The 27,272-nt window shown below is 43.5% G+C and overlaps 1 pseudogene; it reads left to right on the forward strand.

The window, feature by feature from the left end:
* Window positions 1-3,179, forward strand: part of LOC111955499 (protein piccolo-like) — an 85,642-nt pseudogene extending 82,463 nt beyond the window's left edge.
* The last annotated feature ends 24,093 nt before the right edge of the window (window positions 3,180-27,272 follow it).

Consider the following 27,272-nt stretch of genomic DNA (forward strand, 5'->3'; position numbering starts at 1 on the left):
CACACATTTTTCATCACGACACACAACACACACACACACACACACACACACACACACACACACACACACACACATGTTATGTCACGTAAAGTGGAAGAGCTATACACATCACACTCAAAGTGCTAAATAATATTTAATATGGTAACGGTAGGCATGGTGGTGTAATACTATATCAAAAATGGAACCAAAGGAGACAGTTACCCAGGCCTTTATTGAGACCTATAGTGCACCCACATAAGGGCAGTACATTCTCAACCAGGCCTATATAGGGCTCCTCTCTCTCTCTCATGACTTGTGTGGTCAATCTCCATACAGCACAGCCCGGCAGGTCCGGCGACGCTCCGGTAACAGCCGCCTCATTGGACAGCGGTCTGAGTGGCAGTGCTTACAGCCTATTGGAGGATGAGGGTGGGACTAATGCGTGGACAGTGCCATCTTCCAGTTTCCTCGGTTGTGAGTTTGGTTATTGTATATACTGTAGTTTACATCCACTCAGTGTGTATATTTCTTGTATTTTGATATGATCTTGTTCCGGACAGTGGGAAGATTCCAAATGGCACCGATGTGATGATGTCACCAATGGGCCATATGGACTCTGAGGGTAAGTCACAGTGGTGCGTGTGTGTGTGTGTGTGTGGTATACCACCTGGAGGTGGAAGCGTAATTCTATGGTGTGCATGCATGTGTGTGTATAGGTGTGAGTATGTCCTTGTGAGCTTCAGTGTGTACAGTATGTGTCAACACATCCCTCAGATATAACTATGGTTAGCTGGTCTGCTCTCTAGGGCAGGTTTAGTTGAATCCCAGTGTGAGTGTTGTGATTGGTGTGAAGTCATAAGTCATCAAGAAGTGACAGCACCAGTCACATTCATCTGACCTTATGAGCACACTTCATACAGTACTGACACGTGTCATGGAAGGAACACTCTAGTGATCAGTGGAGGCTCCTCAGAGGAGGAAGGGAAGGACCATCATCGTTATTGAATTTCATTAAAATAGTGAAACATTCAAAAAGTTATCCTTTTCAGATAAAACTATACTAAATATATTCACGTCACCAAATCGTTTATTTAAACACTGTTTTGCAATGAAGGTCTACAGTGGTCTCAACAGCACTCTGTAGGCAAGCAATATGGTGTAGCCGGAGCACAGCTAATTTCCGTCCCCTTCTGGGTACATTGACTTTAATAGAAAACCTAGGAGGCAATTGGTTCTCACCACATTCCATAGACTTACACAGTAATTATGACAGCTCTTGTAGTATGAACTGACATGTTGTCCACCAATCAAAGGATGAGAGAATTAATCTAGTACTGAAAGCATAAGATACACTAGCTAGCACTGCAGTGCACAAAATGTGGTGAATAGTTGACTCAAAGAGAAAGACAATAGTTGAACAGTTTTGAACAAATTAATTCTTAAAAAATGAAGGAGAGAGTGATATATTTAGTTGTATTTTTTTTCACTTTCACTTAGCTAGCGAATGCAGCTAGCTAGTTTAGCCTACTCAACAAACCGGCTCAAACAGAGAGGGATGCAATGTTAGCTAGCTGGATATGGCTATCCAACACTGGAATTTTCCAAGTTAAGGTACGTTTTTTTTCTATTCATTATTGCCACAGGGGCCCGCCGGTGTAACTGCTAAACTGCTTGCTGTTGACTGTACACTGTACTGCCATGATTATAGCGGGTTTACTAACGCATTAGTTCTAGTAGCTATGTGACTATGACGTTATATGGTGACAACGATGTAGGCTGTGTGTAGCAGTTATCGGTTATGATATGAAGGTTTGGCTTGGATTTTTTTTTGCCTGGTCACAGGCGGCTATAGTGTTGTGCACTGAAGTCCACAAGCGAAGGGAAAGGTGAGAGGAGGAGAGCACGTAGATGTGGTAAGGGATTACACAACGATCAAAGGGATCAAAGTGAACTGTGTTTGCATGTGATCACGGGTATTCATTCCGCCGATTCTGTTGAAAAAAACATTTCTTAAACAGAAGCAAACGGAACGAAACGGGGATCAACATACCTGAATTTGTCGAATGAAAACTCTCATATTCAACTGTTGGACTAATGATTACCCCTAGCTCAGCTAGAGGCAGGCAAGAGTGAATGTGTCAATGTCTGTCACTTTGATTGCTCAAATTTCTCTCGACCTGTAAACTTGCATTCACGACTAGGTTCTAGCAACCTCATGATGGGTACAGGGAAAATTGTAGTATCATGTAGTAGCTAACCTATTGCTGTTATATTGAACTGGGTGAATGGAAGATGAATGACAGTCATCCAACATGCTGTAATAGAAATAAGGCCAAGCTCATGAAAAAAAAAATCGTCCCTCCTCATCTTAAACGGCACCGACGTCCACCGGTGTATGTGTTAGTGTGTGATATGTGTGTGTATGTGTATGTGTATGTGTAGGTAAGACCCGGTAATGGGAGAGATCAAGATAGCTCTGAGGAAGGAGCTGAAGACAGAGGAGACCAGCTGGTGTTGGAGATTCTTCAGTGCAGAAACATCACCTACAAGTTCAAGTCTCCAGACCACCTGCCAGGTACTGCTATATGCACATGTACATTCACCACAAGCATGTACACACACACACGTTTAAACACTCATGTCGATACACATTCGCTCGCACACAACAAAACACTCAAATGGTACAGATACTGTGAATTCAGGTACACACACACACACACACACACACACCACACACACACACACACACACACACACACACACACACACAACACACACACACACACACACCACACTGTTTTAGAAAATAGAAGATAACTCTTTTGTGACAAATGTAGTGTGTGTTTATATGAGTGCATGTGTGTGTGTGTGTCTACGACCTCTATGTGAAGCTGTATGTGGTGAACATTGCGACCCAGAAGAGGATCATCAAGAAGAAGACCCGGGTATGTCGTCACGACCGCGAGCCTCCTTCAACGAGACCTTCAGATTCTGCATGAACCCCACCGGCCACTCTCTGCAGGTCTGTCTGCCTGCCTGCCTGAATGTCTATTTACATCGTGCATCTCTTTTCTTGTCTTAGATACTGTTATATGTCACTTAAAGTATAATACGTAGGATGCTTGTGTGTGTGTCTGTACTGCTGCCCACTATATCACATGCTCTGTGTGTCACGCTGGATATGAACTATTGTGACAGAAAGTTACATAAATCGAGTAGCCGGCCAGCTCACGTGCACGCAATGTTTGGTTCTGGTTACCAAGAATACTCTGGATTAAAGTGTCTGCTAGATGTCTGATCTAAACATGACTCTTTCTCTCTCAAATCAAATTGTATTTATCACATGCGCAGAATACACAGGTGTAGACCTTACAGTGAAATGCTTACTTACAAACCCTTAACCAACAATGAAGTTTTAAGAAAATACAAAAAAATACCTAAAATTAAAAAGTCAGAGATAAGAATAACAAATAATTAAAAAGTCAGAGATAAGAATACAAATAATTAAAGAGCAGCAGTAAATAACAGTAGCGAGGCTATATACAGGTACCGGTACAGAGTCAATGTGCGGGGGCACCGGTGTCAAGGTAATTGAGGTAATATGTACATGTACGCAGTAATTATGAGTTATTAAAGTGACTATGCATAGATAATAACAGATAATAATGCCAAAACAAGTTAAAATCACTTCTTTAGGTCTGGAAAGGTTATACACAAAACCACCTCTGTTACATAGTGCAGTGGTGAGATAGATATAGAGTAACAGCAGCATGGGGGCTATTGTTTGTAGATGAGTTCAATCAAAGTTGCTTTGATTAAGAAATGCTACAATGATTACATTTTGGTATGTTTTTCATAGTCCTGGTGACTATTTTTTTGTTGCTATGGGCTGGTGTGCATCTCTAAGCTACGGACCTGTGAGATTTGAAGGTGTGTAACGTGGCTTTCAGTTGAAAGGACACACTCAGAGTGATATCCTGCCTAGGGTCAAGGTGTGAGGGCTGGTTGGTTTGATAGTGACCTTTTGACCTTTGATCTTTGCCAAACATTGACCAAACACCACAGGTTCTACCCAGCTGATTCTATGCAACATAGACTTCGTGTTGTGACTGTGTCTGAATTATCTGAGTCAATCTAGATTCTACAGTCTGAGTTAGCAATGCATTTTAGGGGACAATGGGTTATTCTGTTTATGTGTTGTTCACATGTATAGTTTTTTTACTGCCTTCAAGTTTGGGAATGAATAAGAACATATAGCTCTTAAGATATGATTTTTATAAGTATGCTTTCACATAGTGTTAAATGCAACTTTATTTAATGCACATAAGCTGTTGTTTTCATATGTTTTTTACATCATCAAATGTTAGATGTACGGTATGTAGCTAATTGGAAAGGTTTTTGTTTTCAGCAAAATTATCCAGTGCTTTTATTTCAACCCAGAAACTCAGTCTTCAGCCCAATGTCCCAGCAGACTCACACACACACACACACACACACACACACACACAGTAGTGACTCTTCACATAGACTAGAATCTAAGGAGACACTTTCTTGACATCAGAGACACATTCCCAACAGATTCTAGCTTTTCACTCAGTTTTTACGCACCCCCACTTTGAAATAGTTTTATTTTTCCAGTATATATGTAATTTGAAAAATGACCAAAAAAAGTTGAACAATGTAATGACTTGATGTTCTATCTAAAATGGTTACCCACCTGATGGATCCTTTTTGATACAAGTGTGTGTGAGTAGTTTCTTCATACCACACCCATGCATGGCCAAGTCCTCCTGAAAGTGACCTCCCTTTCCTATGTGTGTGGTCTAGCTAAGATCTACACACACACACACACACACACACACACACACACACACACATGGAAATGCCATCTCTTTATTTCCTACCTTGTAAATACATATATTTTTTTTCTACAAGAGGAAACCGATAGATTTCCTTGATATCTGACATTAACTCATATGGGACAGTTATGAAAACACAAAGCAGTATGTTACTCTCGACATGGCAGAATACCTACAGAGTTAGATGGATAAAGACCTTATAAATCCTTACACCGACACAACAGAGTTTATCAAGATAACAAACACAGACACACCTTATCTTATCAACTCAAGTAGTTGCAGGAGAATTAAATGTGCTCACAACAATGGATGTTGCATGTTTAGTTGTGGTTCGTTCAACTATTTTTGTGTGTCCAGAAATTCTATTTAAAAAGAAAGATAGACAGAGAGATCAAACGTTACGAGAACGAAATCTGAAGAATAATTCTCAGATTATTTAAAGATGTATCTGACTGTACAAAGATATGCTTGTAAAATCCGTCTGGTTTTCCACTTCTATGTAAACAGAAAAATCTAATGTTGTCGTTTGATTGTACACAGGGGTATTGTATAAATTATGCAAATTGTGCTGTAAAAACAAGCGGCTTGTTGCCCCATGTCTAAATATTAAATATCTGTACAAAGAAAACAAGGTGTGTTTTCTTTGTATATTGATTCCTGACAATGTTTTTGTAGTTATGTGATGATTAGAGCTATGCATGCAACCAAGGATTCCAACATAATATCATCTAAAGTGTATAGCAATTTAACAGCCATCTCAGTTTATTGATCATTATTGTTCTGTCAAACCCAAAAAGTATATTCCTCTCTATACTTGTCTTGTTGCCTGCTGATTATCATACAAGCAAGAATACTGAAGTATTGAAAATAATATGGTGAAAGTTAATCACCTGTTAACCCTTTAAAGCCCTTTAAAGCCCAATGTTACATATAGTTAAATGGTCTGAACCCGATCAATACTATAAAGGAAGCCACGATCGTCAAAAGAGATCCTAGTATAACTTGACACCACTGATGCCCGATCTTTGTAATTACACTATCAGAGATTGGCGCTGAAAATGGTGGACTTCAACAAGTGTTAAAAAAGGGAATTATGTTACTCCGAATGGTGTCGTAAGTTGTCAAAAAGGTGAGTTTCTGAAATTCAATACAATTTTGAGGAAAAAATTATATTTTTGGAAGTATAGTCACTTAAAAAGTGTTACATATATGTAACATTGGGCATTAAGTGATGCAAACCACACAATCATCGATTTTTTTTTGTATTCAAATTTAGTATCCATTTTTTACAGAAATATGCTGTCTGTTAATTATATGGAGCACAATTTGAACTAGTTGGATGTCCTATCGCAAGAAGAGAATGCGAGGAGTATGAGATTCTCCCAATTAGTTTGCGCAAGTCCTCCGTACCCTCCTCACTTCCTTCACTAGTGTGTCATCATGCAAATTACATGTACAGGGGTGGAATCCCAAATGGAATGTGTATAGTAGTAGTAAAAAGGCATTTAGCTGTTGTGCTAGACAATTTCATAGATTAAAGGATAAGTAGCATATAGTTTTTAAATATGTGTAAGCTTTTCTCCTCTGAGTAAACAGCTGTTCAAAGAGGGTGTGGTGGATCTCAAAACTCTTCCGCAAAGTACACATGTAGATACTCTTGTGCTTCCTCTCGAGAGAGAGGCTATCAAGGAGGCGAGGACACTCCTCCGTTCGCCTACTAACTAATTGAAATGTATGTAGTTCTGTCCTTTGAGCTGTTCTTGTCTACTAATAGCTCTGCCATTTTTCATGTTTTGTGTGACCCCCGGAAGATAGCTGCTGCTTTTGCAACAGCTAATTGGATCCTAATAAAATACCAAAAAACTAAAAAGAATATTTGACACTCTCCTCGACCACTTATTGGTTTCCAGGTCACGGAGGAGAGAGGACAGAGGAGTCGAAGAGAGGACGATCTTTTTCCCTAATGAGAATATCCCCAAGAAAATATTCAATTCTCAGGTGCACAAACTATGGCTTTTCACTCCAACCAACTCTAAATACACATTCAGAAGTTGTTCACTTGAGTTGGACCAAGGAGTTGGACCAAGGACTGTCAAGGCCTTCCACAGCAACCCACCTCTCTGTTTGGTAAGTCCTCAAGATCAATACTTTTCCTTGTCAATAGCCTAACTCAAATTAAACAATGGTCACTTTCCCGTGCTCAGACATTGCATCAACCAATGGTTGCGTGCCACGTAATCGACTGTGCTGTCGGGCAGCAGATTGTTATAACATATGTGGTTAGCTGATACATAAAATACCTATTCAGGCGTTGTAAGATCTGGCAGGCGACAGCAACGACTGGGCAAAGGAACACGCCCAATGACTTCATAGAAAAACTCACATTAAAACTATGTATGACTATATTGTTTAGAATAGKCCTATACAAAGTTACGCTGGGTGTGAGTCTAATTGACCTAATAAGTGCTAGTAAAGGGAGGCATGGTCATGAAGTACCACAAGATAGCCACAAGATGGCACTACAGGTCTACCCTGGTCATGACCAAACTACGTATGGGCCCGGGAACCTTCCATTTATGTTGAACAATTGAACACCAATACTTATGGCATATTGTACTTTTTAATATGTGTTGAGTCATGCACAATGAGCATGGGGGACATTTTCTCTAAACAGCTGATCAGTGACCACTCCATTGTAACTACCTCTCCTCCTGCACTCATTTTTTTAGAGTTGAAACACAAGTTTCGATAGAAGCTTAGACCCTCCTCTTTATTTCTAGTTGTTGAGATGTTTATTTATACCCTACTGTTTGTACATTTATTTTGGGATATTTTTAATGTTTCAAATGGGTGTGAGTTGAGTTGAGTCTATATGGGTGTGAGGTGAGCCTATTTATTTAACCTTTATTTAACTAGGCAAGTCAGTTAGATCAAATTCTTATTTACAATGACGGCCTACCAAAAGGCAAAAGGCCATCTTGCGGGGACGGGGGCTGGATAATACATTTAAAAAAATATATTATATATATAAATATAGGACAAAACACCATCACGACAAGAGAGACCTAGACAACAACATAGCAAGCAGCAACACATGACAACACAGTATGGTACACAACAACATGGTACCAACACAAAACATGTTACAAACATTATTGGCCACAGACAACAGCTCAAAGGGCAAGAAGGTAGAGACAACAATACATCACGCAAAGCAGCCACAACTGTCAGTAAGAGTGTCCATGATTGAGTCTTTGAATGAAGAGATTGAGATTAAACTGTCCAGTTTGAGTGTTTGTTGCAGCTCGTTCCAGTCGCTAGCTGCAGCAAACTGAAAAGAGGAGCGACCAGGGATGTGTGTGCTTTGGGGACCTTTAACAGAATGTGACTGGCAGAACGGGTGTTGTATGTGGAGGAAGAGGGCTGGGTAGATATCTCAGATAGGGGGAGTGAGGCCTAACAGGGTTTTATAAATGAGCATCAACCAGTGGGTCTTGCGACGGGTATACAGAGATGACCAGTTTACAGATGAGTATAGAGTGCAGTGATGTGTCCTATAAGGAGCATTGGTGGCAAATCTGATGGCGAATGGTAAAGAAATCTACCGCTCGAGAGCACCCTTACCTGCGATCTATAAATTATGTCTCCATAATCTAAGCATGGGTAGGATGGTCATCTGAATCAGGGTTAGTTTATCAGCTGGGGTGAAGGAGGAGTGATTACGATAGAGGAAACCAAGTCTAGATTTATCTTTAGCCTGCAGCTTTGATATGTGTCTGAGAGAAGGACAGTGTACCGTCTAGCCATACTCCCAAGTACTTGTATGAGGTGTCGCATTCTTCTTACCAAACCACAGGACCTTTGTTTTGGAGGTGTTCAGAACAAGGTTAAGGGTAGAGAAAGCTTGTTGGACACTAAGAAAGTTTGTTGTAGAGCATTTAACACAAAATCCGGGGAGGGGCCAGCTGAGTATAAGACTGTATCATCTGCATATAAATGGATGAGAGAGCTTCCTACTGCCTGAGCTATGTTGTGACAGCAATGGCTGAGACAGCAGATTTTCTGACTTTATAAACTGCACTCTTTCAGAGAGGTAGTTAGCAAACCAGGCCAAAGACCACTCAGAGACACCAATACTCCTTAGCCGGCAAACAAAAATTGAATGGTCAACCGTATCAAAAGCTTTGGCCAAATCAATAAAAATAGCAGTCAATAAAAATAGCAGCACAATATTGCTTAGAATCAAGGGCAATGGTGACATCATTAAGGACCTTTAAGGTTGCAGTGACACATCCATAACCTGAGCGGAAACCAGATTGCATACCACAGAGAATACTATAGACATCAAGAAAGCAGTCAGTTGATTTTGACACGTTTTTCCAACACTTTTGATAACAAGGCAAAATGGAAATAGGCCTATAACAGTTAGGATCAGCTTGATCTCCCCTTTAAATAAAGGACGAACCATGGCTGCCTTCCAAGCAATGGAACCTCCCCAGAGAGGAGAGACAGGTTAAAAGGTCAGAGATAAGCCTGGCGATGATAGGGGAAGCAACCTTAAAGAAGAAAGGGTCTAAACCATCTGACCAGATGTTTTTTTGGTCAAGTTTCAGGAGCTCCTTTTGCACCTTGGGCTCAGGGAGAAACTTTGTAGTGGGGCAGGGGCATAAGAGGGAGAAGCATCAGGGATAGTCGCTTTAGAAGGGGTAGGAGATGAGGAAATGTGGACGGCAAGGAGGCATGTCTGAGTCAAATAGGAATCATGACTTAATTAATGAAGTGGTGATTAAAGAGTTCAGCCATGTGCTTCTTGTCAGTAGTGAGCCTATATGGGTTTGAGGTGAGCCTATATGGGTGTGAGGTGAGCCTATATGGTGTGAGGCGAGCCTATATGGGTGTGAGGTGAGCCTGTGAGGTGAGCCTATATGGGTGTGAGGTGAGCCTATAGGGTGTGAGGTGAGCATATGGGTGTGAGGTGAGCCTGTTGAGGTGAGCCTATATGGGTGTGAGGTGAGCCTATATGGGTGTGGGTGAGCCTATATGGGTGTGAGGTGAGCCTATATGGGTTTGGTGAGCTATGGGTGTGAGGTGAGCCTATATGTGTGAGGTGGCCTATATGGTGAGGTGAGCCTATATGGGTGTGAGGTGAGCCTATATGGGTGTGAGGTGAGCCTTATATTGAGGTGTGAGGTGAGCCTATATGGGTGTGAGGTGAGCCTATATGGGTGTGAGGTGAGCCTATATGGGTGTGAGGTGAGCCTATATGGGTGTGAGGTGAGCCTATATGGGTGTGAGGTGAGCCTATATGGGTGTGAGGTGAGCCTATATGGTTGAGGTGAGCCTATATGGGTGTGAGGTGAGCCTATATGGTGTGAGTGGCCTATATGGGTGTGAGGTGAGCCTATATGGGTGTGAGGTGAGCCTATATGGTGTGAGGTGAGCCTATATGGGTGTGAGGTGAGCCTATATGGGTGTGAGGTGAGCCTATATGGTGTGAGGTGAGCCTATATGGCTGTGAGGTGAGCCTATATGGTGTGAGGTGAGCCTATATGGCTGTGAGGTGAGCCTATATGGTGTGAGGTGAGCCTATATGGGTGTGAGGTGAGCCTATATGGCTGTGAGGTGAGCTATATGGCTGTGAGGTGAGCCTATATGGGTGTGAGGTGAGCCTATATGGGTGTGAGGTGAGGCCTATATGGGTGTGAGGTGAGCCTATATGGTGTGAGGTGAGCTATATGGCTGTGAGGTGAGCCTATTATGGGTGTGAGGTGAGTCTATATGGGTGTGAGGTGAGCCTATGCAGGCGCTTAAAGTTCAGTGGGTCCCCCGCACCTGTTACTCCTCTGTGTGTGTGCGTGTGTGTGTGAGCGTGTTGTGTGTGTGTGTGTGTGCCTGTGTGCTCGGATACAGTAGTAAATCTGGTCCCGTTCATTGCTCATGCTCATTGATACTGCTCATGCTCATTAATACTGTAATGGGGATGTATGGGAAAAGGCTAGTCTGGTTAGGAGACAGTATACTAGCTAAGGGGCAGTGTTGACATTGTGAAGGAAAGGAAATGTTAACACAAGCACGCGCAAACACACACAAATTCATGTGCACGTGTGTTGTGTTCTCCAACATGCTCCAACACACTCTCTTTTAGAGTCCCTCACACAAACACTCATTATGTAAACTCACGGGCATGCTTGTGCATATCCTGTGTTCACGCCAATACACACACCCACACAGCATTCTACTGTTAACATTCACATACTCAGAGGACTTATAGAAAACATGTGACTGCCTATACAGAACACACACAATACTGCCAGTGAATCATTTGATGAATCAGCTTATCGAGTGGGGGTGCCCATGAATTACGCCTCCAGAGCAATATTATATTAGACGATTTAACAGATGAGCATGTATACTCGCCTTTACTCAAACAGAACAAATCATTCATACATTGGACCCAGTTTATGCTGCCCATTAGGGTAAATTGGGTTTTCTGATTAGTGGAGCTTGCATAGAAGCCATGGGTGCATCTCAATAGTATGAGTTAGCTTCCTCTCCTGTCTCATCTCTTTACTCTTCACTGATCTGAATATATCGAACAAGTGAAGGGAAATGCCCAGTAGGCATCCACAATGTTTCATCTATACTGTGGTAGAATCTCAATTGCATACTCCCCGCATCCTCTCTCCTCGCCTCCTTCTCAAAACCCATTGGATATGAAAGCCAGAGGTCCCTCCCTCTCGACCTTCTCTCTAATGGGTTTTGAGGAGGACATGAGAGTATGCAATTGAGATTCTCCCAATGATCTCAGATCCATGCAGATTGATAAAAGGCAAGGAGAGGAAGCCCCTTCAGACTGTTGAGATGCAACCCTTTCTCAGAAGTAGTGGTAGTAGTAATGATAGTAGCGTATCACTAGAGGGCGATATTCTTCCATCTCCATGTGCAAGGCCCACAATATACTATTACAGGAAAGTATTATCTCTCCACATGCCCTAACCCTAACCTCTTATGAACTGAGAACAAGTCCTTTTCAATCAACCAATCAAGCAAATTGTAGATGGCTAATGCTTTTGACATATTTGTCAAAGAGCAATTAACAAAGCTCAGACCTTCACCTCCAAACCTAGACTGACAGTGGCAAGGAAAACTCGGGTGTGTGCTGTGTGTGTGTGTGTGTGTGGTGTGTGTGTGTGTGTGTTGTGTGTGTGTGTGTGTGTGTGTGTGTGTGTTGTGTGTGTTGTGTGTGTGGTGTGTGTGTGTGTGTGTGTGGTGTGTGTGTGTTGTGTCTGTGTGTGCCTGACTGCACATGTGTAGGTGTGTTTTGATGTCTGTATGTATCCCACTGTAGGGAACCAGGCCAACGTTGGGCAGATGATGCATGGTGTCTCTCTCTGCACCTGCAGAGCTGCAGTCAGCCCACCTGTTCATTCCGTCTCTGCAGCTGGAGCCTCCAGGCATCTGCCTCTGCTCCCTCAGTGGATCAGGACAGGAGTCAATTCTGGGAGAACAGATTTCCACACAGAAACAGGCTATACAGTATAGAAATAGAAATAGACTAGAACTTGAAGTGAAGTGTATAGGCCCATGTAGGAATGGAACCATCAACCTTTATTCTTCCATTTCTTCCTCCATCCAACTGATCCATCTGGTCCAGAAACGAGTCGTGTCCAGAAACAACCCTTAGCCCGATCCACATAGCCTATATGGCTATATGTAACCTAAACCTAGGATTTATTTCAGATCTACACAACTAGCTAGGCTAGAGTATTAAGGTCGGTCACGGAGGGTGCATAGCAGTGAGGCAGTTTGACTTTTAATGATTAATATATGAAAGCGAATTTCCTTTTCATTCCATAAATCTGGAATGTCTCAACTTCAAGGATCCACTTAAAACCCATGAGAGGACAGAATTGGAGAATCTTGACTATAAACAGGAAGGGTTTTAGTTTTCCTGATGATGTTTTCCTGAAGTGAGACAGAGAACATTCCAGAAAGGGAAAGCCAGCTATGTTCCGATCTTTCCCTTGTTAACACCATGTCTGGCCAGAGGGGCAACTCTACGTCGACCGTTACATAAGTGAAAAGGATGAATCAGATGCTAGCTAGCCCCCGCCTTACACAAACTAATTCATGTTTGTTGACACAGAACATTTGTTTTACAGCCAATGCCCTCTGGGAATCTTGTCTAGAAGATATCCTTCACATCGCTGATAGGCTACTAGGGTCATTTAAGTTCATTCTTGCAAGGTCTTAAACACAAATCTGAACTTGAGAAGTAGCTAGTTAGCTTGTTAGCTAACTAGTTAGTTAGTTAGTTTAAATACTGGTTATTTGATACTGTTTCATGTTTGCCGAGCCTACATATAGCCATGGTAGAGACTGGAAGCTGGCAATGGACTTTGAAGGGCGAGCGTTGAAGGACGTTGGTTTGCCGACTTAGTACATGTTTCCATTTGAACACGCCGCAGCTTTGATTAGCACACAGCTGTCTTTCCTTCGCTGATTGAGCTCTCTCTTTCATCCACATTGTCTCTCTCTTTCTCTCTCTTTTTTCTCTCCGTCGGGTCTCTCAGATCCTGCACTTCTAAAGATCTGTTTGTGCCTCTGTGCCTTCAAAGACGAGTCACATCAACAAAGCCTGGTTATTCAACTGTCATTGTGTGCCTCAGATTTTCACTGTGTTGAGCATGATCAAACTGACTGTGATCTGGAGAGGCCATCTAGACGAGGTTCATCCTCTTGTAAAGTTCAGGCCAGGGACATCGACCGAACATGGTTGAAGCCAGGTAAACAGTGAAGGACTTTCTGGTCCTAAACTGAGTTGAAGGGTTTGATCTACCTACTGTAGCTATGTGTCAATGATCTAATGTTGTGCCATTTCTGTTTGCCTTGTGTGCTTCATCTGCACTGATCTGAAAATGGATTGCGACCTTTGGTTATTCTATTCAACAGCAAATACTGTATGTGTCAAATGGCCATGTGTTACAATGGACTGTAGGGTGTCATAACTAGAAATTTTTCTCAATTCAAAAGCATTCTACTCAGTGTATGAGTGGAATGGTACTAGGGGTTCACGACTGCATGGACGTGACTGTGAACTAACCTATTACCATTGTCATTCTATTCAATAGAAAATACCAAATGGCAGTTGTTGTCCATGGATTACAGTGGGCAGTAGTGTTGTCATAACTTGGCTTTCACCAATCATCCTCTTGTTTTCTCCACCATGTTAGGACATACAGATATTACCACAGCTGCCAGATTGAGGCCCCTGACCCGGTAATGGTGCAGGAGGGTTCTGTGGTGTATCAAAATGCCCCCCCCGTCTTGTTATATACCTGCTGGCATCTCTCTTCTCCTCGCTCGCTCGCTCTCTCTCTCTCTCTCCCTTCCTCATACCGTCTCCTGTCTGTTCCATTCCTTCTATCTCCACCCCCCCCCCCCCCCCTCCATCCTCCTTCCAGACTCGAGATAAGCGGCATGATAGAAGCCATTAGACAGGGTAATATAATTACATGGGGGACCTGTCGGTAGCTGGATAAAGAGGCGGGGTTCATCTGGACTTTAAATTAATGACTGGCCCTTTTTCATGCACCACTTATTTTATACTGACCCACCTGATCAGGTCCGGCTGTCAGATAGCCAGGGAGGAGCTGTCCTTATCACTTATACCTGAGACTAATGTCCCAGACATAAAAGAGCCAACGTGAGATTAATTACATGATGTGATGATCTCAGATTGACTGGATTTAAATTAATGTATGTATACAAATAAGGATAGCAACATGAATGAATGTTTAAATAAGCAATGAAGTTGTGCAACAGGGCTGTACTCAGAGGAGTGCTGATCTACAATTASTTTAGCCTTTTAAGATTATAATGACTATGATMCTATGGACAGGGGGGACCTGGTCCTAGATCAGCACTATTCTGAGACGCTTAATACATACGGTCCTGGTTTACCCCCATTTCCCTTTTTCTACTTAATGTCCTTCTGACATTCTGGATGACAGCGGAATACTGGAAATTACATTCGTGCAACAAATGATGCGTTCTTTCATTCTCTTATGGGCCAAGTGGAATTTGTTTTATAATTCTTCCAGAGCCAGGCAATGTTTCCATGGCAACGGTCAATGTTAAGGTTTAATCAGCATCCCGGGCTGTTATGACTTGTATAGTAATTCTTAATGGCCGGACACAAGAAACAGAAGCACCAACTTGATCTGGTTTACTGCTGAATCAACCATGATCCACCCGTTTGGCCCATTGGTGGGGATTCAATTGGGATCATTAATTGATTAAATAGATTAAAATGATCAAATTTGGCCCTTCCTCCCTTCCTTCCATGAGGGAATTACTTATTGGTGAACACTGCCTTCTCTTAGCCGATTACATGTAGATCTAGACACGAGATTGGAAAGGATAGGACAGGTGTCAACAACAGGGGAGTAGCGCTACCTTGCTCTATGATAGACTAGAATGAATGTTCACCATYTTGTTTAAACCTATCCAAACCTTTCAGTGTCTAGGGCAGGYCTCMCCAACCCTGTTCCTGAAGAGCTATTGTCCGGTAGGTTTTCACTCGAWCCCAAATCTAGCAAACCTGATTCTAATAATTACCTGGTTGCTAAGAGGAATCAGGTTAGTTACAACTGGGMTTGGAGGGAAAACCTACAGGAAMATAGCTCTCTAGGAACAGGGTTGGAGAGCCCTGGTCTAAGGGTTAGGAGCTAGGGGTTGATTTGAGAATGAGCATCTTTGTTTTTCCCATCATCTGTCTCTGTGGGACCTCTTCCCTTAACCTACCGTCTTCCCCGGATACCCAAAAGGCTTATCTGTCCTTCCTCGAGTTCCCCTCCGATAGCAAAGCCTTCCAAAATGATAATGCCAACAGTCACTTGACATGGGGAACGACATTCACCACTGTCGTATTCCCCAAACATCATATCCCAGACAGTCACCATCCGTTCCCCTCAGAGAGCCAGCAAAGCATATCCGACCCCGGTTGTCACTTGGGACGGTCGGTTACAGAGATAGATTTGGTTGCCGCAGTGACCTCCATGAGACTACGGCATATTTTAATGGCAGCTAGGGAATTGTACGATGCTGGATATGTGGGACCATCATAACAGACAATGGACTTATACTATTGGAGATGTATATGAATGGCACGACCCGAATGTTTCACGATCTGATTCAATATCCCAAACATATCCTCTTTACTATTCACTTTTCTGCATTCTATATAGATACGTTTAGCATTCTATACAGATAAATTTAGTAATACATTTTTATTATTTTCACCACTACAGGTAGGCTAGTTGAGAACAAGTTCTCATTTACAACTGCGACCTGGCCAAGATAAAGCAAAGCAGTGCGACGCAAGCAACAACACAGAGTTACCACATGGAATAAACAAGCGGTACAGTCAATAACACAATAGAAAAAAAAGAAAGTCTATATACAGTGTGTGCCAATGGCGTGAGGAGGTAAGGCAATAAATAGGCCATAGTAGCAAGCAATTATAATTTAGCAGATTAACACTGGAGTAGTAGATGTGCAGATGATGATGTGCAAGTAGAAATACTGGTGTACAAATGAGCAGAAAAGTAATAAAAACAATATGGGGATGAGGTAGGTAGATTGATGGGCTATTTACAGATGGGCTATGTACAGCTGCAGCGATCAGTTAGCTGCTCGATAGCTGATGTTTAAAGTTAGAGAGGGAAATATAAGTCACCAGCTTCAGCGATTTTTGCAATTCGTTCCAGTCATTGGCAGCAGAGAACTGGAAGGAAAGCTGCCAGAGGAGTGTTGGCTTTGAGGATGACCAGTGAGATATACCTGTGAGCGCATGCTACGGGTGGGTTTGTTATTGTGACCAGTGAGCTGAGATAAGGCGGAGCTTTACCTAGCAAGACTTATAGATGACCTGGAGCCAGTGGGTCTGGCGACGAATATGTACGAGGGCCAGCCGATTAGAGCATAACAGGTCACAGTGGTGGGGTGGTATATGGGGCTTTTGTGACAAAACGGATGGCACTGTGATAGACTGCATCCAGTTTCTGAGTAGACTGTTGGAGGCTATTTTGTAAATGACATCCTGAAGTCGAGATCGGTAGGATAGTCAGTTATACTAGGTATGTTTGGCGGCTGAGTGAAGGAGGCTTTGTTGCAGAATAGAAATCCGATTCTAGATTTAATTTTGATTGGAGATGTTTAATATGAGTCTGGAAGGAGAGTTTACAGTCTAGCCAGACACCTAGGTATTTGTAGTTGTCCACATATTCTAAGTCAGAACCGTCCAGAGTAGTGATGCTAGTCAGGCAGGCGGGTGCGGGGAAACGGTTGAAAAGCATGCATTTAGTTTTACTAGCTTTAAGAGCAGTTGAAGGCCATGGAAGGAGTGTGTATGGCATTGAAGCTCGTTTTGATGTTTGTTTACACAGTATCCAAAGAAGGGACAGATGTATATAGAATGGTGTCGTCTGCATAGAGGTGGATCAGGGAATCACCCGCAGCAAGAGCACATCGTTGAATATACAGAGAAAAGAGTCGGCCCTCCGATTTGACACACTGAACTCTGTCTGAGAAGTAGTTGGTGAACCAGGCGAGGGAGTCATTTGAGAAACCAAGGCTGTTGAGTCTGCCGAAAGAATACGGTGATTGACAGAGTCGAAAGCCTTGGCCAGGTTGATGAAGACTGTGCACAGTACAATATTTTTATCGATGGCAGTTATGATATGGTTTAGTACCTTGAGCGCGGCTGAGGTGCACCCGTGAGGGAATAACTTAATAGCTCCTCCTCCACGCACTCGCCCTATGGGCGCGTGTCTCCAGCCCGGTACCACCAGGTCCGGCACACCCACTAAGCCTCCTGTGCGTCTCCAGAGCCCTGTTGCTTCCCCCGCACTAGCCTTGAGGTGCGTGTCCTTAGCCGGTACCACCAGTTCCGGCACCACGCACCAGGCTACTGTGCGCCTCAGCCGGCCAGAGTCTGCCGTCTCCCAGCGCCATCTGCGCTGTACGTCTGCCCAGCGCCGCCTGCGCGTACGTCTGCCAGCGCCGCTGCACTGCCCGTCTGCCCAGCGCCGTCTGAGCTGTCCGTCTGCACAGCGCCGCCTACCGTGCCCGTCTCCCAGCGCCATCTGAGCTGCCCGTCTGTCCTGAGCCATCAGAGCGCCCGTCTGTCCTGAGCCTTCAAGCCGCCCGTCTGTCCTGAGCCTTAGAGCCGTCCGTCAGTCAGAGCTGCTAGCCGCAGTCAGATCCGCTAGAGCCGTCCGTCAGTCAGGAGCTCCAGAGCCGCCCCAGACAGAGCTGCCAGAGCCGCCGCCAGACAGGAGCTGCAGAGCTGCCCGCCAGACAGGAGCTGCCAGAGCGCCCGCCAGACAGGAGCTGCCAGGCGCCCGCAGACCAGGATCTGCCAGAGTCATCAGTCAGCCAGGATCTGCAGAGCGTCAGTCAGCATGACCTGCCAGAGCCGTCAGCCAGACAGGGCTGCCAGAGCCGTCAGCCAGACAGGTCTGCCAGAGTCGTCAGTCGCCAGGACCTGCCAGAGCCGTCAATCAGCCAGGACTGCCAGAGCCGTCAGTCAGCCAGGACCTGCCAGAGCGTCAGTCAGCCAGACCTGCCAGAGCCGTCAGTCAGCCAGGACCTGCCAGAGCTACCTGTCACGCCGCGATGCCGGAATTCCCCCTCAGTCCGGAGCTGCCCCTCGTCGAGCTGCCCTCAGTCGGCTGCCCCTCAGTCCGGAGCTGCCCCCATGCCGGAGCTGCCCTCATCCGGAGCTGCCCCCTCATCCGGAGCTGCCCCTCGTCCGAGGCGCCATCAGTCCAGTGGGGTTACATGTTGGAGGGTTGCAGTTAAAAGGAGGCCTACGAAAGCGGGTAGTGACTATGGTGGGATGGGGACCACGTCCAGCGCCAGAAGCCGCCACCGGTGGACCAGATGCCCACCCAGACCCTCCCCTATAGGTTCAGTATAGGGGGGGGGGGGTACTGTCACGTTCCTGACCTTATTTCCTTGTTTTAGTCTTTGTTTAGTTGGTCAGGACCGTGAGCTGGTGGGTATATTCCATGTTATGTGTTTTCATTGGTTTAGGGTTGTCTAACTAGCCTGATATGGTTCTCAATCAGAGGCAGGTGTTTTACGTTGTCTCTGATTGGGAACCATATAAGGTAGGCTGTTCTCACTGTTTGTTTGTGGGTGATTGTTCCTGTTCGTTGCGTTCTTTGGTTTCTAGATTCACATGTCAGGACTGTAGCGTCGTTTGGTTTCGTTTTGTTTATTGTTTAATAAGTGTTCGAATAAATATGGATACATACCACGCTGCAATTTGGTCCTCCTCTCCTTCAACCAACGACGAGAGTCGTTACACTTGAAGTATCCAATTTTTATTTTATTTTTATATTGATGAAAAATTATTGTTTGGCCTTACTGCTATTAGCCCATAGAAACCCAGTGAATAACAGATTCACTACACGGAACAACAGATAGTCCCCAAAAATAATCTAAAGGAAGTTTGTTCTGAAGTATCTATCTATATCTGAGATATAAGAAAGATCAGAAACATTTGTTTTTACATATATTTAAACCCTTATTTTTTTCACTAAACATTCTCCATATATACACTTGCATTCATTTTTTTAAACTGGTACCGGGAGACCTTCAGACAAGTCTTGTGAGGCCAAACAACCGAATGTACGTGTTCGTGAGAGTCTCACCTTTACCAAGAGGGGGTGTAGCCCAAACTGTTAGAGTGTAGCCCAAACTGTTAGAGTGTAGCCCAAACGCTGTTAGGGGTGTAGCCCAAACTGTTAGTGTGTAGCCCAAACTGTTAGTGTGATAGCCCAATGTAGTGCGTAGCCAACTGTTAGTGTGTAGCCCAAACTGTTAGGTTGTAGTCCCAAACTTGATAGTGTGTAGCCAAACTGTTAGTGTGTACCCAAACGGATCAGTGTGTAGCCAAAATGTTAGTGTGTAGCCCAAACTGTTAGTGCGTGCCAAACTGATAGTGTGTAGCCCAAACTGTAGTGTGTAGCCCAAACTGTTAGGGTGTTAGCCCAACTTGATAGTGTGTAGCCCAAAAACTGTTAGTGTGTAGCCCAAACTGTTAGGGCGTAGCCCAAATGTTACGTTGTAGCCCAAACTGATTAGATGCGTAGCCCAAACTGTTATGTGTAGCCCAAACTGTTAGTGTGTAGTCCCAAACTGTTAGTGCGTAGCCAAACTGTGTAGTGTGCGTAGTCCAAACTGTTAGTGCGAGTCCAAACTTTAGTGCGTAGCCAAACTTAGCGTTAGCCCAACTGTTAGTGCATAGTCCAAACTGTTAGTGTATAGCCCAAACTGTTAGTGCGTTAAGTCCAATTTAGTGCGTAGTCCAAACTGTTAGTCGTAGTCCAAACTGTTAGTGCGTAGTCAAACTGCTAGTGTGTAGCCCAACTGTTAGTGCTTAGTCCAACTTTGGGAGCTATAGATAGAAGTTGGCAGATCGGCTGTAAAAAACTTCAGACAAGTCTCAAAGACACTTGTGGGGGTCATAATAGTTTTAGGCAAACCATTCAGATGCTACAGACCATTTTGTGAGGAGACCATTTTCGGATGTCTCATGGTCTGACAAACGTTCTGTCACCTTTCACTGCAGATGTGGAAGTGTATCATAGGCGGATGCGGTGGATTGAGACATCCAAAGCCAAAAAACAAGATACACCATCTCTAGCTTAAAACTGAACCAACTTCTATGGGGTATGTTTGATTATGCTAATTAGATTTCCACGGGGGCGGACATCGCACCATAGGTGTTTTAAAAGGCAAACTGATCCTAGATCAGCAACTCTTCTCTGAATCTCTGTATGAGACTGTATGAGACTCCCGAGTGGCCAGCGGTCTAAGGCACTGGCCTCTCAGTGCTAGAGGGTGTCACTACAAGAACTGGTTTGATTCCGGGCGTGATCGGAGTCCGATAGGGAGGCGCACAAACTGACCCAGCGTCGTCCGGCGTTAGGGGAGGTTTGGCCGGGGTAGGCTGTCATTGTAAAATAAAGTAAATTAAAACAATTATATATGAATACAGCCCTGATGGCACAATTTCATTGCTATTTAAACATGTAATTAAGTAGCTATTGAAAGATGTAGTTACTATTCGAACAGATTCTTTGATGACGTTTGGTATTGCACTATTTTGCAGAGGTTTCCAAATGCCGTAATATGGGCCTAGTTGCATTAATGGCTCATTCTCTGTTTTTATATATTTCCCACTATGAGTGGAATAAATACTGTGAAATTCTGAAAATGAATGATAGTGCCCTTTTAGTGTAAGAAGACCGCCTGAATTCAGCCTGTTTTGGTGGGATGGAGTTTTGGCCTGCCTGGTGACATCTACATTTTGTAATAGACCAATAAGAAAGAGTTCCAAATCTCTTTGCCAATAATATCATACCACTCCCCTGAGACAGTCCCAGCAAAATGTTGCCTGAGAAATTGCGCTTTGCTAATTAACTGTTTTTGTTTCTTTTGACAATTTTAATTGAAAACCATCACAGTAAGGGACTTAATTCTGATCCAGTATTGATTAGATATTGAGATAAAAAAATAAAAAAAACGCTGCATTGAACCTTCAAATCGCATGTCGTTTTCATTTGGGATATGGTACTGTATATGCACGAATCTGCCCAACTGTCGTCGATGTCAACATCCCTAAAAATAGGCTTACTAATGAAAGCCACAAACCCAGTGATGAGTGAAGAGACAGTGTGTGTGCTTTATTAGACTACATGTCTAATGTGATCTGAAAAAGGCCAGCGGATGATTTCGACCAAAGGAATTCAAAAGTCATTTGAATAAAATGCAAAGACTCTTTGCCCTGCAAATATATTTTAATGAGCTGCCACATGTTTGGGAAATTAAACAGTATTAAGCATACTTTTTTTGTCGTTTGTTTATTCTTGAACTGAAGATGAGGGCTGCTGAGCATTCACTAACCTTAAATAACCTGTAATGGAGTCGTAAGTGCTGTGAGTGCCACTCGAAAACCTGGCACACACACACACCTCCCTCCCACACTCAGCCGCAACACTCAGCCCAACACCCCATCCTCACCATGCGCTCGTTTGGAAGAAGCCGCTCGTTGTGAGGAGACGGTGTGGCGTTGCTAGGCAATGGCTGCTAGGGTGGAATCCCAGGGCGGACGGGGGCTGGTCGTGAGAGAGTGGCCCCACCTGCACCCAGCAGCCCTAATTCAGTTCGTAACAGTCCTCCCCTCTCCTCTTCCACTCCTTCTCACTCTTCCCATCTCCTCTCTCTTCACTATCCTCCCTCTATCTTATCTTATCTTATCTTATCTCTCTCTCTCTCTCTCTCTCTCTCTCTCTCTCTCTCTCTCTCTCTCTCTCGCCCACCAGGGACGAGTTAGAAGTGTGGTTGAGTTCAGCTGGCTTTCTGTTATATTAGCGACAAGGCCACAGGCCAACTGTGCATATCCACCAATATAGACATGCATTCTCAGGAGCAGGTCCTATTCAGTGCTCTATATATACATTGCTCTGCTCCTAGATATTTGATAGGAATACTGTAAGACTGGTGGGATGTACATTTCACAGAGACAGTATTTACTTCAGATCTGACACTTTATCAATAGCCAGATGATAGACCAACCGTTTTCTTCCAAGCTGACAGAGACAGACATGTTCAGAGACGTGTTCAGAGCTGTTAGCCTGTGTACTGGTTTATGAGTACTAGAGGTTTATTTCCCTGAAGTATTTTTTGCCATAGTAAATTGTAGGTCTTGGTGGTTCTCTAGGTTTCATGCTATCAGCTGACACTGATAGCAGGAATCTTATATCAAACAATTATAATATCATGTCTCATATCCTCATTCAAATATATTGAAGACATGCATATCCATCAGCTGTACCTTTGCCAGATGTGATGTCTTTGTAATTCAGCTGGCTGCTGTTGAGTTTAGGCTTTTAGTAATAACACATAATCCTGACTTAAACCAGTGTAATCCTGTTAAAGGGGGCCTTCTGTTTGCCTTCCTGTTTGAGACAGACTAAAGCAGAAGAATGAGCTGTGTGTGTGTGTGTGTGTTGTGTGTGTGTGTGTGTGTGTGTGTGTGTGTGTGTGTGTGTGGTGTGTGTGTGTGTGTTGTGTGTGTGTGTGTGTGTGTGTTGTGTGTGTGTGTGTGTGTGTGTTGTGTGTGTGTGTGTGTGTGTGTGAGACACTCATTTCCAGTATTCCTTCTTGACAACTGTACATTTTGTGATACTGTGAAATGCTATGATGTAATTTGTTATTACTATAATGAGGTTTTATTTGGCCTCATGTGTCTACCCTTCTACTACGGTCTACTAAGTCTTCAGACCCCTTGACATTTTCCACATTTTGTTACGTTACAGCCTTATTCTAAAATTGCTTAAATTGTTTTTTCCTAGTAAATCTACACACAAACCCCATAATGACAAAGCAACACTCACAGTACTTTGTAGAAGCACCTATGGCAGCGATCCATCATCATGTCTTCTTGGGTATGATGCTACAAGCTTGGAACACCATATTTTGGGGAGTTTCTCCCATTCTCACTGCAGATCCTCTCAAGCTTTGTCAGGTTGGATGGGAGCGTTGCAGCACAGCTATTTTCAGGTCTCTCCAGAAATGTTTGATCGGGTTCAAGTCCGGGCTCTGGCTGGGCCACTCAAGGACATTCAGAGATTGTCCTGAAACCACTCGTGTTGTCTTGGCTGTGTGCTTAGGTCGTTGTTCCTGTTGGAAGGTGAACCTTCGCCCCAGTCTGAGGTCCTGAGTGCTCTGGAGCAGGTTTCATCAAGGATCTCTCTGTACTTTGCTCCGTTCATCTTTGCCTTGATCCTGACTAGTCTCCCAGTCCCTGCTGCTGGAAAAACTCCCACAGCATGATGTTGCCACCACCATGCTTCACCGTAGGGATGGTGGCAGGTTCCTCCTGGCTTCCGTCTGGCCACTCTACCATAAAGGCCTAATTGGTGGAGTGCTGCAGAAATGGTGTGTCCTTCTGGAAGGTTCTCTGACCTCCACAAGGAACTCTAGAGCTCTGTCAGAGTGACCATCAGGTTCTTGGTCACCTACCTGACTAAGAAACAGGATGCACCTGGAGCTACAATTCGATAGAAAAGGGTCTGAATACTTATGTAAATAAGGTATTTCTGTTTCAATACAATTGCAAACATTTCTAAAAACAGTTTTCTCTTTGTTCATTATGGGGTGTTGTGTGTAGATTCCTGAGAAATTGTTTGATTTAATCAATTTTAGAATAAGGCTGTAACGTACAAAATGTGGAAAAGTCAAGGGGTCTGAATACTTTCCAAAGGCACTGTATGTCCAGTACAGGCTGGTAGTGGTGCATGGTAAATACTCTCAGTAACCAGGACCCTGGGAAGAGGTCCCTTTGCACAACTATTTATATGGCTGCTGGTGAAACCTGATATTTGCAGAGCTGAGGAGTACGCCACTTATTTGCACAGTAAATATATCTCTGATTGGTATAAACGCTCGGATCGCTCCACTCTCCCCGCCACAGCCCTGTATGGCAAACACTGCACATCTAGGTCTACAGATGGCACAGGAATGATAGCTATGACGGGTAATAATCATGATGCGCCTTGAATTAGAGCTATTCATAGATTAACTAGCCATCGGGTATATACATTCACACAGGCTCTTAAACTCTAGTCATAAACCTTCCTAATATTGAGTTGCACCCCTTTTGCCCTCAGAACAGCCATCAGGGCATGGACGCTACAAGTGTCGAAAGCGTTCGACGGGGATGCTGGCCCATGTTGACACCAAATGAGAAACAGCTCACGCTAACCATTTACTCGACCTATCAGAGCTGGTTATGCTATTTTTATGTTATCCAGAGCATTGGTGACTGCAACTGTGCTGCTAGCAACAATTTAGTTACGTTCTTGCCAACGTTTACTGACACCGGAAATATTCAACGGGTGTTGAGCATTCGTAAATTTGTCAGTTATTCTGCACTCTGGCACACAGACGAGAGTGCTCTGAAATCGGAGTAGATAGCCAGAGTGAATTTACCTCCTACGTCTATCGACAGTTGTTGCAGTGACATCATGAACATTCTATTGAAATGTTTACTTGCATAGTGGAGTCTTTTGATTAGACATGTGCTAGCTAGCTAGCTAGCTAAACAATGAACCAAAATTCCAACTCATAACGATACTACCCTGCATGAATCTGCAGGTAGCTAACCAACGAGGTTTAATTATAGCAAGCTAACATTAGGCTATAACTAACAATGCAAACGCTCTGAGATACAAATAATATTACACACAGATCATACATGTAACGTTAACGTAGACTAACTCACTCTGGTACATTGGTCCGTCGGTACCTTGGTACGTACAATTGACCTTTTTTAGCACCCAAAAACGTAATACTTCCAGATCAACTGTAATGTCAATACCATTGTAAAGCACAATTTCTCCCCTTTTCAACAAAATCAATGACGATAAACACTGCCCGTTCTGCATGATTCAAGAAGCAATGAGCTCCGTCGGGTCTTTTTAAAAATGGCGGGTGGGGAACGAAACTAATGCGTGATAGTGAGAAGGAGAGATGTGCGTGTGGGGAAATGGCTATTTTTCACTCGATCTGTCCAACTTATCACCTTATTGCCTCTAAAATTAAATAAAACACTATAAAGAGTTTATATAATGTGTCATTACATACCTATTTGAAGGTTGTGTCGAATTTGAATTGGGTTTTTAGGCGGTGCTAAAGAGACTTCAGAAGTAAACAGTGGCTTTTGAGTCATGATCGCTTGCAGTGATGAGCAAAAAATGACTAGGTATCCCCCTTACCCCCGTCACTGTCCATTTCTTGTTTTGAAACGATGAGAGAAGTGCTACACCTGGTGGAGAGAGATTGTGAGACAGAAATAGTTGCTTTTTGCGTGCTGTACGTTACGGCATGAACTTTCTCCAATACTATAGAGCCATTACCATGTCGATCAACGCTTGCATAGAAACGTAGTTCACACCCCAGATTTGAAGTTAACACAGTCGCTACAGTCCCATTAGTTTTCTTTGAGCCTCGTTTGAATGTCGCGGTTGCGCACATTTGTACGGAATGGGGTGAGTTTACGTTAGCTACGCAGCCTGCCAGCTAATGTTAGCTAGCAAGCTAACAGTACACTTTAACTTTAAATACTTCCTGACAAAATTAGAAACGTGTAACATCTGAAAATGTAGCTAGACTATACATGGGTAGCAGTTCTCCCGCTCTGTCATGGATGCCATGGTTGCCCTTATTTAGTTTGAAGATGTAATCCTGAGACAGGTGTTTTATACAACAGCCTTCTGTGTGTTCTCTTTCGACTCTCTCTGCATATTTTCAATCAAACACCAGAATATTCTCCATCTCCTTAGCTATCATACTCTAATTCCACTGGTTTCAAAACTCGGTTCTCCACAAGGTGGAGAGCAACAATTATGCAGTTCACTATGTGATATCTTTCACAATAGCTGCGTTAGAAAGGATTATCRACACATACTGACCAGCTCATGCAATTTCATCTTTCCACAAGATATAAACCCGACACAAATCTAGGGTTGCTACCCAAGCCGGCTGGTCGTTCGTTCTATCGGTTCGGTTGCTAGAGACACGACCCAGTCGTTCGTTCTAAATGTCCCATTGTCATTCTGGCTGGCAACGTTCTTATCCTTTGCTTGCTAGCGGGCCAACTACGACTAACTTACAGTCACATCAAAAAAGTGCAGCCAGAATAGCAGCAAAGTAGCTGCATTAGCATTTGTTTGAGCAGTTACTAGAGACTTTTATTTGAAATACATCCATAACAATGAGCTAATGAGGCACGATTACACCTGGCATAGAAAATGTGCTCACTTGTCAAGACAGTGTTGTTCAGAGGAGCTAGCCAACAACACAGCTAACACAATCACTTCAAACTGAAGCTGGAAAGACTGCAAACAAGCTGAACTTTTTTCAATTGAAATTTCTTTGTATATATCCATAAAAATGATGGCAGCTGATACATGATTTCAACTGGCTGAGAAACGCTGCCTGCCTCGTCCCAACTCCTGACATGTCCATTACTATMGGARAGCTGGAGATAGCATTTGAATATTGAAACAATTTTGCAAATGTCGAGAGGCAGACAGTAYGGATTAAACAAATCTGCACTGTTGAAAACTAAATGTTAGTCTAAYAAAATGTGAGATAATGTCTAGATGCTTTTTATAGTGGAGATCAAGTTGATAAATTGCTTGGCTGGGCTGATGGATTGCGGAGTCAGATGGAAAATAGTAAATAGGCATTTTAAAGTCATAGATTTAGTTAACTGATATTTGATATAGGCCATGCAGTCACAATTTTAGAACACAGTTTCCTTACAATTTTAGAACACAGTTTCCTTTATCC

The sequence above is a fragment of the Salvelinus sp. IW2-2015 genome, linkage group LG3, assembly GCF_002910315.2.
Source record: "Salvelinus sp. IW2-2015 linkage group LG3, ASM291031v2, whole genome shotgun sequence".
Taxonomy (NCBI): domain Eukaryota; kingdom Metazoa; phylum Chordata; class Actinopteri; order Salmoniformes; family Salmonidae; genus Salvelinus; species Salvelinus sp. IW2-2015.